The sequence below is a fragment of the Panthera tigris genome, chromosome B3 (assembly GCF_018350195.1).
Source record: "Panthera tigris isolate Pti1 chromosome B3, P.tigris_Pti1_mat1.1, whole genome shotgun sequence".
NCBI lineage: Eukaryota > Metazoa > Chordata > Mammalia > Carnivora > Felidae > Panthera > Panthera tigris.
This window is the reverse complement of record NC_056665.1, coordinates 81,372,901-81,388,059: the sequence shown is the minus strand read 5'-3', so window position 1 is coordinate 81,388,059 and position 15,159 is coordinate 81,372,901. Positions and strand designations below refer to the sequence as shown.

At 38.7% G+C, this 15,159-nt stretch overlaps 1 protein-coding gene across 4 annotated transcripts in view; it reads right to left on the bottom strand.

Moving 5' to 3' along the window:
* Positions 1-13,143, bottom strand: part of ARHGAP5 (Rho GTPase activating protein 5) — a 77,899-nt gene extending 64,756 nt beyond the window's left edge. For 2 of the 4 annotated variants that reach the window (XM_042989530.1, XM_042989534.1), the window contains exon 1: positions 12,708-12,857. The gene's annotated coding sequence lies outside the window, so the exon portion shown is untranslated. Of the gene's footprint in view, positions 1-12,343; positions 12,422-12,707; positions 12,858-13,089 lie in introns of those variants that run through there. The other 2 variants (XM_042989532.1, XM_042989533.1) reach the window with 2 other exon arrangements.
* Positions 13,144-15,159: the final 2,016 nt, after the last annotated feature.

Genomic DNA, 15,159 nt, shown 5'->3' with positions numbered 1-15,159 from the left:
CCATTAAACACTGCTTATGATTTACCATTATAAATGCAACCAGACTTCAAAATTTAAGAGAAATCTAATAATTAAAATAATTACATACAAAATTTAATGTTTCACAAGCTTTAAACTAAGCCCCTACTTACCAAATGTGCGTTTTGTCTCTATTCCTTCCTAGAAGTTTAAAGAAACAACTAGTCCTTTCCCCTCCCTCAATTTTCCTGCCTTCTGTGACTGGAGGTACGTTTGCTGATAACTAAAGCAACTAGTTGCCTTAACAACTCCCTCACAACTTTCAAAACAACCTGCTTTCTATTACATTATTCCCCAAAACTTGTTCCCTAAAATGGAATTTCATACAAATTAAGCAAGATGTTAGAATTAAATAAAATTTTTCATAAAGTTTCAACACGCTCCTGCGAAATCTATAAAATTTTATGCCCAAAAACAAATTTAAAATATTCACACACTTCAATAGGTAAGTAGAAATGGACAGTTAATACAAATACTGAGAGTATTTAACCAGACCAAAGTTTCTCAAACTATCAAAGCGAAGGATCAATTTTTATTTCATTATCTGCACGTTCAATTTTGCAAAATGCAATAAATGCGGTTTTTTTAAAAATCCAAGCCCCAATTATTAGATTGAAGAGACATAACATCACTGTCAAATTATTTCTAAATGTTCTTGATTTCTGTATTTATTTCCTCTAAGAGTAGCTACAAAAAGCTCATGGACCACATTTTAAGTAGCACTAAGCTAAAGAATTTGGAGATTATATATTTGAGACAATCTTTTACAAGTATTTGATACACTAGCAACATTAAATAACCTGAAAGAACTACATGCAATTTAATTTAGGTTATTTATGTGGAAGCAATGAATCAGTCTTTTAGAATAATCTTATTTATAGATTCCTCATTCTTTTGAGGTTGAATTAAAAGCAATATATTTGGACATCAACATATGTGAAAATTATCTTCAGTTCAAACAAAATAAAGAACATAGAGAAAAAATACAGAGGTATGAAAAGAACCACCACTTGCCCCAAATACCTGGCTTCTACACTGACCTCAAATGCAAGTAAACATTTATTCAAAATATACTGTACATTTATTTACTATACTAACAACTAATGAGTAACAGAAATTATAATTCAGAATTATGACTAACATTTCTGGTAAAATAATATTAAAAAGTAAAATTTCAGATTTTTGTATTCGTGTACTTTATTCTATTAGCCTCAACTATAAATACTAGCATCTGCCATATGATATTCAAAGCATTTACTAGATTCACTTTCCTAATAAAATAATCCTATGTAGAAAAAGCAACACAAATAGTTAAAGTTATTTCAAATCTATTTGAGTTTATGACAACAGTAAAACCAAAACTGCTTTGATACATGTTTTCCCCATCTATAAAATGGGGCTGTGTATCTATACAAATTTAAGAAGTAAATCATTTTTTTAAATGTTAAGCACCTAGCCAACAAAGGGTTTAATAAGCACTAGTTCTGTTTATTAATTTGATTCTTAGAACCAGTGAAACTGTCAAGGATTTTTTCAAAAAAATGATCTGGTCAGACTTGTGACTTAAAAAAATTTATCTGGCAGCAATGTATATGATAACTAGAAGTAAGAGAAATTGGGGCAGCCCCTCCAATCCTATTAACGCTTTTTCATTAATAAACCTTTTAAAAAATCTTAATCTGGTCAAATTGGGTATTTACACCTAGCACAAGTTTAACTTTCTTTACCTAAACTGTGTAAAAGAATATTTGTATTTACTGGTAAGAAAACACAGTGAATGAACTGGATAACAACATTATATACAGTGATAAAAAGGCAAAAGGAAATTAGTTTGGGAAAACAACACAATGATCCCATAACTAACAATTAAGAAAAAAAATCGAAAACAAGGAATAGAATCCTTTCGTCTAACTAGAAAAGCAGAAAACTGCAGACAATACTATTTAAAATGTACATCAAAAGAAAACCTACCTAGTGATTACTTTGGGGAATTTTCATGTTCAACAGCATAAACACTAGCACTACATATGGCTCTTTATTAAACAAACATCTATTCTGAAAACTAAGCAATTCAAAGCATGTTAAGACTGTCCCCTGCCTTCCAGTTTAAGAGACACAAAGTTAACAGAAAAGTAACAGTACATTGTCATATGAACCTAAGCATTATAGAAAATTCTCAACTACAAACCTAATCCCTTGCCTTAACAGTCACTATTCATTCCTCATATATGCTTACCCAAACATTAAAAGACAGACACGTTTCTGCTCTCCTACAGCATGTACCTCAAAACACTGAGGTAGCTTTCTGTCTTAAGCTATAGAGTGTAAGCAGAAATGAAAACACTCTTATCGTAGAATGTATTTTAAAAGTTTCACAGGGACATCTGGGTGGCTCAGTTGGCTGAGCGTCCAACTTCAGCTCAGGTCATGATCTCGCAATTAACAAGTTCGAGCCTTGTATGAGGCTCACTGCTATCAGCATAGAACCAATTTGGATCCTCTGTCCCCTTCTCTCTGCCCCCCTACCTGAACTCTCCCTCTCAAAAATAAAGAAACATTAAAAATAAAAACTTCAGAAAGAAAAGGGTCTTAAAATTAAAAGAAGATGAGTGAAGGCATGAAGTTACCACCCTTTCACAGGTCAGTGAAAAATGGAAAGCTTCCTATCTAATGAGAAATAAAACTATTATATCAAATTTTATAATGAGGCTTCTACACATCCTAATAAATTTGATAGTGGCAGGCTTTGAATCATGAATATTAAAGTTTAAATTAGAAATAAGGTAGCTCTACATGACATTTATGGTTTTCACACCAAATTCACAGTAAACTATCAATTAGACACTTAAGTAACATCCATGTTCTTCTTTCAAGAAGGCTACCTGGTGGTATTATGAAGTCAGCTGCAGAGCTTATGTCATGAGTCACCATAGTGATTTTCAAACAATGATGGAAAATTCTTTCACCTACAGGTAGGAAAGAAGAATACCGGGCAAATAGTTGTTCTCTCCCTCCAAATCTCTCATCAAAGCAGTGCACTCTTTATCTAATTTAGAAGTTTACTTAACCCAAAAGATTTTTTTTTAATTTTTTTTTCAAAAGCCCTAATTTAATAAAAATGTTTTCAGGGGCGCCTGGGTGGTTCAGTCTGTTAAGCTTCTGACTTCAGCTCAGGTCATGATCTCATGGTTCGTGGTTCGTGCTGACAGCTCAGACTCTGGAGACTGCTTTGGATTCTGTGTCTCCCTGGCTCTCTGCACCACCCCCACCACTCACTCACATTCTCCCCCCCTCTCTCCCTCTCTCAAAAAAAATGAATAAATGTTAAAAAATAAAATAAAATATAGTAATAAAAAATGTTTTCAGATTTTAAAAAAGTTTGAGAAACCATAGACTAGGGAAAAAAAAAAACAACTGTCACCTGTCATCCAAAACATTTTGCTATTTGTTTAGGTGAGTATGGTACCTCATGGGAGAAAGATAGCTTTCATGAGGTTGACTGTAATAGGTGATAAGGGCATTTAATTTCAGACACCTGGATAGTATATACTTACATGAATTACCTTCTGGCCCTCAACATCCAGGTCAAAATTCCTGTCCATTAACCAACTGAGGCAGTTTTTCTTCTGTGCTTAAAAAAAAAAAAAAAAAAAAAAAAAATCCTTTCTTTTTTTGTGTGCTCCCAGTAATAAACTAATGGCTAATATATATATGCAGATTACTCAATTTAATTTGAAAATTCCTTTCAGATATGTGTAATGGTAATATCTGATAATGTTGATTCCTACATCTTTCTGATTTTTGGTGTGACTTTCTTTCATATAACTTGTTCTCATTTTCTCATATTTTTACCCATGAAGGAACCAAGACAAAAGTAGCAATGACCTACTCAAAGCAATCCAGTTAAAATGAGTCTCTGGATGACCCATCTTTATTTTCTTAAGCAGGACTACTGCTTTTTATGTTTGCAATGCAGTTTCTTTCTCATTCTGCCTTTAAGTTTACCTTATAACCATTTCAAGGAAATGTTTAGATTAAGTATCTTCACAGAAATTAACGAAAAATGTTTAACTTCAGTGGAGCTACAGGTGATGAGAGAGTTGGAGGGAGAGAGCAACTATTTGCCTAATATTCTTCTTGAGTGGTCCCTACAATTGTTTCAGAAATGAAGCAATCTATACAACTAAGTTTTCAAAGATATTTTACTAAGTCATTCAAACACAACTTGTTCCTCTTTATCGAGTTTTAATAACATGAAGTGGCTTTCCATGAAAAACAAAAACAAAAGCTTTTTAAGTTCTACAAGGAATCTAGGAAACTGAAAAAAATAAATTCTTAGTAATTCTGGATTTAAACTAAAACTTTGTTTTCTATCTTCTCACAGAACTTCTGCATTCATAGATAAAAGGTGTGATATCTTAATTATTTTATACTTTTAAGTTATTACACCGTATCAGGAAATTCCTGTTGGTCCTATCTTCATAATATATCTAGAATTTATCACTTTTCATTACATTTAGTGCTCTAATCTGACCCATCCACCATCATATCTGGCCCTAGATTATTCCAAGGCTTCCCAATTAATCTTCGTGCTTCCACTCCTGCTCCCCTTCCCCTATCACTATCAGAGCAGCCAGAGTTTCTTTTAAAACGTAAGTCAGAGCTTCCCATTCTTAGGTCCGAAAACCTCCAGTGGCTCCTAAAAGTCAAATCCTTTCTATGGCATAAGATCTGCCTTCTCCAAACCTATCTTATTCTTTGACCTACTCTCATATATTCTCCCACACTCATTCTGCTCTAGACACACTGAGGAACACTAACACGGTTTCTTAACATGCTAAGCATGCCTCTGCCTTTACACTTACTTTTCCTAATAACTTCCAAAGTCCACCTTGCCTCCTAATTTACTTGCAACTTATTTACTTGTCATTAGACTCTATCCCTCTCTCCACACCTACTCCAGATTTAACAAAGATCCACAAAGGCATAAATCTTTATTTCATCAATATATTCCACAAGGCTCCAACAGTGCCTCCTACTTAGTACTCAATAAATGCATGAATGCTAATAAATATTAAAATCAAAATGTTCTCAATTCTTTGGTCAAAAAAAGAGGAAAGCACATTTGTTTACTGAATAAGCACTGTAATATATTAATCTAAAGCTATTAATGGAAGAAATGCACATATATTTCAAGATTCCAAAAACAGTCAAAACTTAAGCCACCAGAATAAAGACTATGATCTATAATACATTTAGCCCTAATTTTTGAAACTTTTAGAATCAGAAATATTATAAGAAAGTACATTTTCCAGAACTAAACAGAAGGATCTTTGTAATTACGTGCTCCAGCTTCTTTAAGTCAAACAAAGTTATCTCTTACATAATCAAATATTTGAGAAAAGACAGATCGGAGCCCGAAGACTGTCATATATTTCACAGTCTCAGGTGATGTAACCTAGCTTAATAAAAGTTATCAACTGATTTACTAAAGATGAATATGGTACAATATTGATACAGTATTACTTAATTCTTATTCTCAGTAACAAATTTATTAATTAACAAATTTATTATTAGCGAAAAACTAGAAGAGGAAATGAAAAAGCCTTTTTAACATATACGATAGTTAAGTCATTAAACAATGTAATACTTGTAGAAGAGTCAATTATATTCCACAACATTTTCTTTGACCAAGTATTCTACCACATAAGCACATAATCTTAAGGTTGAAAGGAACACTAAAGACATCATTCCAATGAATTGGTCTTTACACAAGATTATAATCAAGTGAATGAAAAGAGAATCTATTAAAAATTTCAACAATTTATGTAGTGACTAAATAACCTGGAAGCATATCCTGGTTAGGATTTAGGATTAAACTACGTTAGAATGGAGATTTTGTTGCTGTTGTTTTCACCACATTCCCAACACCCTAAACAGTGCCTGACACAAACTGGCTGTTCAAATATTTGATGAGTAATTGGGCCAGTCTCCAAACTCAGATCCTAAACCACTGAAGTTGTATTTGTAGTCAAAATTAACAAAAATTGCACAATGCTATGGGCCCTAAGTCTATTAGTATAGCGTAATATTCTAATATAAAAAGTCCAGATTTGTCCAAGACCAACAGTTTGCTGGTTAACACAAATTAGGCAAGCCTGAAGGCTCAATGGAAGTATTTCCAGGAGGGTCCAAGTAGGCAGTACTCTGGAGCTCCCGCCCCAAGCCCTACTCAGTAAAGATAATTCTGTTTTCATTCATTTTTATCTTTTGATATTTCAAATATTTATTCTTTGAAAAAAGTTTCACTGCATAAAATATTTGAAAACCAATGACCTAAAATATTTCCAAACAGAATTACTGCCTACCCTATTATTTAATCGACACTTTCCTCTAACAACATGCTATGTCCCACGCCTTGGTATGAAAGTTATTCTAAACTCTTTCTAGACCATTTCCTCACTCCAGTGAAAACAGAAGAACCAAAGGTCGCCTGATTTATATCAACCTATGTAAACAATCCATTAAGAATTTACTGTGGTTACCACTATCTGCTCAGCTTTATGTCAGAAGTTTTGAGGGTACAAAGGTATATGCAGGAAAGTCCACTAAGCTGGCACTATGAAAATGTTCACCTCCCTTCCAGAGTCTGAGTCTTCTCGCTTTGGAGAAAACAGAGAAGTGAAGGGAAGGGCATGATTTCACATTCAAAATTATAATGCTATACCAGAGGGAAATCATTATTTTCATGATACAAACTACATTAAATAAGGCTTAACAATTGTCTCCGTGATGGGAACATTAAGAGGCTGAATAAGAATCTCAGAAAGATGTATAGACTAAAAAGAAGGTATATACTGGGGGGGGGGGGGGGGGCTTAAAAGTACCTCCTCCACTATTTTTAAAGAAACTTTACAGCACCATAACTGAGAAGACAAAGACAATGTGCTACACCATGGAATTGGTAAGTGCAATACGAATTCAAAAAAATGAAAGATCAGTGCAAGTTGGAATAGATCAGGGTTTGGAAAACTTTTTCTGCACAAGGCCAAACAGTAAATATTTTAGGCTTTGCGTCCATACGGTGTCTGTTAAAACAATCCAACTCTGTGGTCACAGCGCAAAAACAGCCATTGACCATACTTCAATGAATGACCATGGTTGTGTCTGAGAACTAAAATTTGAATTTCATGTAACTTTAACATATCACACATATTATTCTTTTAACTGTTTTCTTAACCATTTCAAAATGTAAAAAGGCATTATACAGAAGCAAAAGACCAGATCTGGTCCAAGGGTCATAACTTGGAAACTCCTGGAATAGATTAAGTTTCAGAGTAGAGAAAGGACTGGAGGCAACTCTGAAAAATAGACTGGATTTGAATTTTAAAAAGAAGTAATTCTAGGTGTGTGATTAGGGTGGAGTGGTTGAGCATAGCTGTCATGATGAAAAGTAGACTTATTTCTTATTTCACTTATTTCTAAAGATAAAAGGTACAACAATAAGAAGGTCTTCAAGGGCAAGCAGGAGTTAAACCTTGTAATAAGCAATAAGAAGCCATTATAAACTAGCAGTGGAATACAAAATTAGATTTGCTGAGGCACAAAGCCCAAGAGATGGACAAATACTGGAGACTTGAAACACCTGAACTATCACAGAAATGAAAAGAGCAATCCAAGAAAAAAGAATTTGGTGACTGGCTGCTAATGATAATAAAGACAAATGAGTCAATGTTTCTTAATGAAAAACCCAGTTTCAGCAACAGACGGTAGTATCACTTGAGTTTCAGGTGACAGTATTTCTGAAGAAAAATGAAAATAAAGAAATGAAATAAGGCAACATCAAGATTAGCAACATAAATTTGAAGATCATAACCTTAAGAAAATTATGTAAGAGATCATTTAATTTACTACTCTTATAAAAAACATCTAAGTAATTAGTCAACAAAGAAGAGTAGCAAATCTGGATTTTTCAAAGCTCAGATCATATAGGAATGTTAATTTTCCACTAGTTCTATAAACTGTCAACCAAAATAAAAATAAGTAAATAAAAAGAGCTATTATTTGGCTTTGAAAAGTTAAGTATGGAAAGAAACAAAATTTTGGATCAGGAAGAACACATGATAAACGGGAAGAAAACTAACAAACTATCAGAACCAACGTACAACTTCTTTCAAGGCTGCTGGTAATGCCAAATACAGCAAAGAGGATAAACAGTAACACAAAAATTGTTTCTTTCCCCCATCACTCCTTCTATTAAAGGAGTGATCTATCTAACCTATTAACTTTTCCCCACATCTTTCAGTTTTTCTCAAAAGGTACAAACTGATGCTCTTACATTTTTACCTTATATTTTCCTCTCACCTGCCAACCTATCCTCACTTCCCTGTGCTTTTGGTCTACAAGGTCATTAACTTATCTAATTGTTTTTTCCTTACTTATTCCAATCCTCTTCAATTTCCAAATCTTATCTTTTTAATCTAATTCCTTTACACTGATTTTTAAATCAGTATGTCCTGCCTTCTATATGGTTCCTTCTACTCTATGTTGAGCTGGCATCTAACCATTGCTAAATTGTCCAGCTCTCTTTCCACCAAAGCTATAAGCTCTTTTAAGGGAGTAATATTTTATATTTCCTTGTATCACTTACAGTGCTATAGCTGCTCAATAAAATATTGTTCAGGAATAAAATATGCTAAATCTAATATGAAGCTAGAAAAATGAAAACTCACTTTTACCATTAACTCTTCATGATGAAAGCTGTAGAATCTAACCAAGAGACACATACGGGTCATATTTTAACCTTAAAATTATAAATTTATTCATAACTCTTATTCCCAAGTAATAGTTCTAAGGAGTCCAACACAAAGACATGACGAAACATTAATAATCTACTTTTACTGCAAATCTAAGTATTGTGGACAGGCAACCTCCAAAATACAGGGAAAAAAAAAAATCAACCTTGCTTACCATCTCAAACTTCTATTTGCAGTTAATATATCCCAATTCAAATGATTAATTCTTCTGTAAACGATTCCCAAAGAGACCCTGATAGAAATAGTTGTTCTCTTTTCTGCATCTCTTAGTACTTGTACGTATTTACTCCTTTATAGTTACTACCTTGTCAACTAAAGCTCAAGCTACACAATCTCTAATTCATCTTGGTATCCTCAAGGCCAGGCGCATAGCAAATGCTAAATAAAGATAATATGAATTAATGAATAACAAATCAAAGGCCTTCTTTTACACATAGATTTCTTTTTTCAAAGGAATTTTCATATTTAAGTACAATAGATTTACCAAAAATAGAAGTGACTGTGGTTTGGGAGGGTGGGTTGTCAAAGGAGGTCTCATGCCATCCAGGAAAAATCCGTAAGGGGTTCAAGTACCAGAGTTTTAAAACCAACTGAGTTAAAGTTCATACTTAATATTTTTAGCACTGAACTTTTAAAATTTCTAATATGGTTTTTCCTGATTTGATAAAATGATTAACTACAACCTGCATTTAAACAAATAGAAGCTTGGGGCGCCTGGGTGGCGCAGTCGGTTGGGCGTCCGACTTCAGCCAGGTCACGATCTCGCGGTCCGTGGGTTCGAGCCCCGCGTCAGGCTCTGGGCTGATGGCTCAGAGCCTGGAGCCTGTTTCCGATTCTGTGTCTCCCTCTCTCTCTGCCCCTCCCCCGTTCATGCTCTGTCTCTCTCTGTCCCAAAAATAAATAAATGTTGAAAAAAATAAAATAAAATAAACAAATAGAAGCTTGCTTACTCAAGTCACCATAAGATGAATGACTTTATCAAGGTTTCTTCACCATTCTTAGAAAACCAAATTTTCTTAGTGTACTTTAAATGTATTTTACCCAAATTTTCTTAGTGTACTTTAAATGTATTTTACAAACATTTTTTAGAAACAGCGATACTACTAAAGCAGAACACGTGAGTCAATTATATTCTCTGCATACCTTCTTGTGTGCGAAGAAAAAAATCTTGGGTCTTACAGCTCTAATACTTTTTAAAATTTCTAAGGAACCTGAAGTTGCAACAAATGAAACTTACTCTGTAGCTATCAAGAAAATTTGTACTATGCCATTTCATACTTAAGTGAGGAATACTAAAGGCAACACTTACCTGAAGTCCTGCTAATGTTGAAAAAGCTTAGTAGTCTTCCTGAGACATAACTTTTCCTTCAGTATTAAAAAAATGAGTTAAAAACTATTATTCTAAGCTGTACCACAACTTCCAAAAAAGGAATGCAAACACAGTATTTTACTCCTTAAAAAAAATATATTAATTTTCTAGGTCAAAATAATTTATTTTCTCCAAAAGAGTTAAGTGTACTAACTCTGCTTTACAACAGAAAAAAAAAAAAAAAAATGTGGGGCTTAAAACATTTTACTGATGTGACAGAATTAAGATATTAATTTTGGAATACATTTTTTAAATTGCTAAAGTGGGGCACCTGGGTGGCTCAGTCGGCTGAGCATCCGACTCCTGATTTCGGCTCAGGTCACGACCCAGGGTCGTGGCATGGAGTCCCAAGTCTGGCTTTGAGTTTAGTGTGAAGCCTGCTTATGACTTTCTCTCTCTCCCTCTGCCCCTCTCCTCCGCTTGCACACTCTCCTTAAAAACAAAACAAAACAAAAAACCCTAAAGTAATTTAAATGGGAGTGGGGTACTAAAAAATGACAAACATATCAGAATTCTGCAACAATTCTTTCTTATAGCAAAGTATAACTGATCCATTCCCCAATGCTCTTACAACTAACATATACAAAGAATGGTAAAATAATATATGCTAAGGTGGATTAAAAAAATGTAGCCTACACATGACAACCAAATCAATTGTCATCTAGTCATCTGTGTCCTTCTGACTAAAGACTGCTTTAAGTCAGTCAGATCAATAGTGCTATTTCTTGAAAGTTACATACATAGGTATACACAGATTTTCAATCATGTACGTTTAGTCTCATAAAGTGCTCCAAGGCCTGTGCAAGTTTTTTGGTGATCCACACTTAACACTCTCTTCCTCTGCTCTACTACACATATGGGAAATATGGGTCAATTTGAAAGAGCCAAAAATGAGAAAGCAATTTAAAATGGAAATAAAACCTTAATTTGGCAACTGTCTAGTAGTAGGTTACCTATATGGTACATATATCTAAAAATACTCATTAAGAATACAGTTTTATCATAGTGAAGTCAAGTGAAATTGACAGTAAAACATCTCCAAAACACATTTTACTAATATATCTTAACCAAATATTTTTCCAAATGTTGCATCTGGATCAAATTTTTGTGAAAAGAACCATTTTAAACGAAGATTTTGAGAAATATTTCCAGAAGTGAATACAAATGAATTCAATGCAAATAACTCGTCTGCCCCCCCCCGCCCCCGCCATATACTTTGAAACTGAGTACTGATTTTGGGTGTTTTAGGTGAAGCCGGCAAAACCCCTCACACACACACACACACACACACACACACACACACACACACACACACACACCTGTAGAAGGCAGCATAAGCAAATACCAGTAAATACAACGACGTATTCCACCGTTTTACAACTGAGTATTTTTAAAAAATGACATCGTTTCCTATCACAAAGAAAAAGGCAAATTATATTTAGGAATTTAAACTTAAAAACGGGCGTACGTAGGTCTATTTTGGTCGAGACTTAAAACACTTAAAATTCCCATTTATTAAGCATGAGCCAAAACTGGATTTCTATCGTATGGCAAAAGTATAAGCGTCTCCCTACAACTTTGTCGGAATTTTACCAAACGTCCCAATAGTTTGCCTTTACTTCCGAGCACCTTTCGGCGTCAGCTACACCCACAGCCTCCACCTCACTTGCATTTCTAATAACGCTGAAGAGGGAGGGTGTGAGGGAGTGAGTATTTATGTGTGGATAAGTGCGCGCGCGCTCCCGCGCGGTTCCCCACCCCCACCCCGATACTTTTCTTTAGTGGAAACAGAGGAAGAATCTAAAGGTTATTCTAGCAAACACTCAGTATCAAAGCCTCAAGCCGGACGCAGTCAACCCAGAAGACTCCCGCGTTTTGGTTGCGCAGTGCAACTTCTCACACCCTTGCCCGAGCTTTCGCAGCAGATGGGAAATTGGTGAACACAACCCAGGGAGGAGTGGGGGAGATCGGGGAAAAGTGAAAGGGCCGATCCCCCTGAAAAGCGCTTAAGTTTGCAATGAAGATTGTGTCTCCGTGAATATGCGCCCACCACCCCCCCCCCCCGCTCCCCCTTCCAGGTGGAACTCGTTAACAGCAGCAACCCAGCCAACAGACACCGCCACCTTCCCTCCCCACGTACCATCGGAGAGCAGGGCAAGTGAGGGCGGCGGGCGAGAGCGGACGCCTGGCGGGGCCGGCGCGATCCCCGGCCACAACCAGGCCTCCGGCGACCCCGGCCGCGTCACCTGTGGAGAAAGCGCCCCCTCCCCCGGCCTCTCTGCCCTTCACGCCGACCGTATCCCCCCCCACGGCAACCGCTCCCCGCTCGGCCTGCGAGGACCGAGCGCGGCGCCAGGCTACCCTCCGTGGCTGCGGGGCCCCAGCGCCTTGAACTGGTTACAACCGGCGGCGGCGACCGAGCGGGGCAGCCGGTGGCGGGAGGGTCCCGGTCGGGGAGGGGGCGAGCGGGCAGGCCCGGAGGGGCTGAGATGGCAAGGTCCTACCTAACACCGTGGGTCTCCTCCGTCTCCTCCTCAACGGCAGCGGCCCCGGCGGTGGCGGCGGCAGCGACATTCCTGGGGAGCGCTCCCGCCGCCGCCGCCTCCTCCTCCACTCTCTGCTCGCCTCTCTTCCCCGGCGCGCTCACCCAGCGCCGCGTCCCCTCAGCCACCTCCCCCCGCCCTCCCCAACACACACGCCCCGAAACCTTAAGCCCTACAGCTCCCGCTGCCGGGTAACCCACCCTCCCTCCCTCCCTCCCGCCACCAGCGGCGGCCCCGTCCCTCCCCCCTTCCCCAGTGCCCGCCGCCGCGCCGGGCTCAGTAATGGCGGCCACTCGGGCTCCCTCGCGCTGACGGATCTCTCTCCCTCTCTCCCGAACTTTACCTCAGCATCTCTCCCGGCGCGCACCGCCGGAACGCACGCGCGCGCGCGCAGCCACACACCCGGCCGGGGGCGGAGCGGCGGCGCAGCCTCGACGGGGCGCGCGCGCGCGCGTACCCGCACCGCCCTCCCCACAATTCCCCGCCCCCGCCGCCCTCACCTCGCGGCGCCTCCCGCGCCGCGCGCCCGGCTGGGCCCCGCCCCTGCCCTCGTCTCCGGGGAGCCTGGGAAGGCGCGAGCGCTTGGGCCGGAGGGAGGGGAGCAAGCGCGGGGCCGCGTCCTCGCTCGCGTCCGGGCTCCTCGATTGGCTTCTGCCCCTCCCCCTTCTTCCTCCGCCTCTCCCACCCATTGGTTCCCTCTCCTACTCCATTCCTTCTCACCTTTTCCCTTTTACCCATTGGCGTGGGTATTTTTCCTCCGCTTTCCCCTTTCTCCGTATTCTCCTCCTCCGTCCCATCCTCCACGCTTTAGAAGCTGCAGACCATGCAGCCCTGAGCGCGGTAGTCTCCGAACCTTCCCTGCGTTCTCCCTTTCCTTCTGTTCCGGTTTCTGGCTGAAACTGAGAGCAAACCACAGTACTGCAAAAGAACCTGATACCGTGTTAGCCGTTGCAAAATATCGCACGGGCACTGAAAGATTTTCGGTAAATTCCCCTATGGTCTCCGAGCATTAAAGAACTGAAGAGAGGAAAATATGCGCCCTAACACGTTGGCGGGGACCTGCTCGCATGGATACTTCTGCATGTGCAGCCAGTTTCCTGTCTGGGGATCGCTTGCTTACTACAGACATCACCCGCCCGGGACCTGGTGCCATACTCACCCAGAAGGCAAAACTCCATGGGAGCAAGAATCCCATTCTCCATCGACATGGCAGAGACTCACAGGCCCGTGGTTTATTCCATTCTTAATGGAAGTTGAGCGAGATACCAAGATTTAGGGGTTTAAGGTGGCCCCAAAGACGCCGGCTCCACACCACTACCAGCCCAATCTTAGGAAACATCGGCCACCAGGCTTCTATTATACAGCCTTAAGTATATTCAATATTTTTTTAAGCTTACAGAAATTTTACAAGTTTGGGGGTGCCCTGGGCTTTCGATGTATTTCTCTTCCGGGCATTGGTACTGAAAGGTGGAGAAAGGACGGACAGTAGAAAAATGCCTTTCCTTTTACCATTGAAGAAACTGAAGTCCTGCGACTTTCCCAAGGTCATCAGAATCTTAGAGATCTGAAAATAGTTGCCAGCAGATAAAAAATGAGCAAAAACATGAATCTACCCCAATTTGTTAGGTCTAAAAGAAGTAATTTGGGGAAGAATTTCTCTTGGGGGAAGATTTGTTTTCTACGCTGAAAACAGTTAATCATCAGTAAAGTTAACATTTAAAAAGTCTTTTAAATTCAAGTTACTCTTTATTTCTTACATAAGGTACTGGAGGTAGCCAAGGTTGCTTTTTTGTGTTATAATGATGCAGCTGCTGCCAACCAGAAGTACATTTATGGTCTGTTACTAAGCTAGAAAAACAAAAGTGCCTTTTCGTAAAAATTACAAAATTTGTCAGTAAATCTATTCCAGTATTCCAGCACAGGTTTGTTCACACCCCTGCCCCTCTACTCTGCATTATTTCTCAAAGGTAAACTTAATAGACAAAGCAGAAGAGAGGTGTTTAATTCCTCTCTTACTCCCTAACTGTAAAAAGGCATCACTAAAATTCCTTACTGTAGCCACTTTCTTGCATTTGAATGCTGCCAAAGATGTTAAGTAGTTAAGGACTGTAGGTACTTATTTTCTATCAAACCATACACAGGGAAGGATGCAAAAGAAAACTTACAATTAAAGTAAATATAGAGGGGAGGAAAGGAGAAAAAGAGAAGAGGAATAAATTGGGGAAAGGGAGTGGAACCATCAAAGTGAGGTACTAATGCCCTAAAGTACCCATACCACTTGTACAGGTAGGAAAGTTCATGCATTTAAATGCATTTCATGACCTTTGTACTAAGAGTCCTTAAAAATACAGTAAGCTGATTCAGAGTCACAACTTTGACTCTGAAATGTTAAGTGTTATAAGGTGTCCACCCG